The 2500-nt window shown below is 43.0% G+C and overlaps 1 non-coding gene across 1 annotated transcript in view; it reads left to right on the forward strand.

The window, feature by feature from the left end:
* Nucleotides 1–1639: 1639 nt before the first annotated feature.
* The window catches only part of LOC126977675 (small subunit ribosomal RNA), a 1905-nt gene continuing 1044 nt past the window's right edge, over nt 1640–2500 (forward strand). Inside the window, exon 1 of the ribosomal RNA XR_007732349.1 lies at nt 1640–2500. This exon is cut by the window's right edge and continues 1044 nt beyond it. This is a non-coding gene — a ribosomal RNA (small subunit ribosomal RNA).

The following is a 2500-nucleotide window of genomic DNA, read 5'->3' on the forward strand; positions in this document are numbered from 1 at the left end:
TATGATGTAATAATTTATCCGCCGTTCTTTAGATGTTCAGTACATACATGTTACACATTATAGTACTTATTCTTCTTCACAAAATTTAAGATTACACACTTTTACAGGGCACTGTCACATAACAAACAATTTCAGACATGTGTTTTATAAAAACTTTGAAACAATATAGTCTGATAGGTCACGTTTAAATGTTTTTAGTGACCTAATCTTTTTGAGAGATGAAGGTAGACTATTAAAAAGTTGTGCGCCCTCGTAAATAAACATACGCTTGCCGTAATTTGTTCTTGTCTTAGGTAGTATCAAGTAGCTGGCTCGTCTCGCGCTGCGTTTAGACGCATGTTTAGTTTGGGTGAGTAAGATTGATGTATGATAAGAATTTTGATTTGATTTGAAATATATTTTTTTTTGGAGGTTTTTTATTTGGTTTCGGAGGGAAAATGAAATGTACGTGTCGCGCGTTTATTACTGATCATTATCGTACTCGTTATTAATAAAGTAAAAAAAAAAAAAAAAAAAAAAAACGATTTTTTCTTCGAAGCCGCAATGCATATTCAATATTATGTTATTAATAAATAGTAAAATCAAATCAAAATCACTTTATTCACATATCAGAGAGTTTACACGTTCATATCGTTCGCGTGCACCACACATACGGCAGTCGGCGTCGAGAGTCGAGTCCGTAGCGAACGGTTCGCGACGCCGAATTCAACGCCGCTCAAGTTTTTTCTTGTAAAAAGAGTGAAAAACGCACGCGACAAAAATACAAAAACGCACAACACCAACCACCACCCCCAGCCACAACAACTGCTGCTGTTTTATTATTCTCGTCGTCGTCATCGTCATTCATATTTTATTTAATATATATTTATATTTGAGTAAGTTTGTGAATGCGCGCGATGATAACGACGATGATATAATAACAATACGGTTGTTGGTACTCTCGGGGCAGAGCTGGTGTGTCTGTGTCTGTGTTTGTGTCGCGCGTTGTTTTATATGTTCTTTTTTTACAATATAAAAAATGAGACAGACTCACCGCGCTGTGTCGATCGAGCGTTTTCGAGTTTCCCTATGCGGATGATATTTGATTTGGTGATTTGAAAGGTTTTTTGTGATTTCGTTTCTCATAATTCCTCTCTTCACTCTCTCTATAGTATCATACGCTGCGGCGATCCTCGTCACGTTGAAAGCGATCGTGTAAATTTTTTGCGCGCACCAAGACGCCGACTGGGCTTCGACGGTTTCCCTCTGTTAAGATTTTTAACGTGAGGGCCCGCAAGCCGGAACGCGTCGCGCATTTCACTCGTGCGAGACGTTCACGCTCCTCTCAAGCACCGGGCGTCGATCCGATTTGTGATCACGACGTGTACCGATATTAATACGTTGATACCGCTTCTATTGCGTGTCATCATTTTTATTATTACCCGAAGGGACTCTCGTTACTGAACTTTCATAACATACAATCGGCCCATCGCCGATTTATGATTCGTTCAACGCGCACCGTATGCCTTTGAGATATATAGTATACAGTGCGCGAACGGATATCTCACGATATGTTCAAGATGTCATAGTCGCGACGCCCTAAGGGGAGATCGCGACGCATGACGCGCTGAGCGCGACAACAATCGTTGTTTGCAGCAGCTCCCTGGTTGATCCTGCCAGTAGTTATATGCTTGTCTCAAAGATTAAGCCATGCATGTCTCAGTGCAAGCCGTATTAAGGCGATACCGCGAATGGCTCAATATATCAGTTTTGGTTCCTTAGATCTTACTCAGTTACTTGGATAACTGTGGTAATTCTAGAGCTAATACATGCAATCAGAGCTCTGACCAGTGATGGGATGAGTGCTTTTATTAGATCAAAACCAATCGACGGAGGGCCTCGCGTCCGAAGTCGTTAATTTTGATGAATCTGGATAACTTTTGCCGATCGCATGGTCCAGTACCGGCGACGCATCTTTCAAATGTCTGCCTTATCAACTTTCGATGGTAGTTTCTGCGACTACCATGGTTGTCACGGGTAACGGGGAATCAGGGTTCGATTCCGGAGAGGGAGCCTGAGAAACGGCTACCACATCCAAGGAAGGCAGCAGGCGCGCAAATTACCCACTCCCGGCACGGGGAGGTAGTGACGAAAAATAACGATACGGGACTCTTACGAGGCCTCGTAATCGGAATGAGTACACTTTAAATATTTTAACGAGGAACAATTGGAGGGCAAGTCTGGTGCCAGCAGCCGCGGTAATTCCAGCTCCAATAGCGTATACTAAAATTGTTGCGGTTAAAAAGCTCGTAGTTGCATTTGTGCGCCGCGCTGTCGGTGCATCGCATCCGCGGTGATACTGACACGTCTGCGGAGCATATCGTCGGTGAGCCGGCGGTAAAACGCCGGTTCAATATCAAAATCCTATCGCGGTGCTCTTCAGTGAGTGTCGAGATGGGCCGACAATTTTACTTTGAACAAATTAGAGTGCTCAAAGCGGGCTCAAAATGCCGCTTGAATA

Source organism: Leptidea sinapis, chromosome 45, assembly GCF_905404315.1.
Source record: "Leptidea sinapis chromosome 45, ilLepSina1.1, whole genome shotgun sequence".
NCBI lineage: Eukaryota > Metazoa > Arthropoda > Insecta > Lepidoptera > Pieridae > Leptidea > Leptidea sinapis.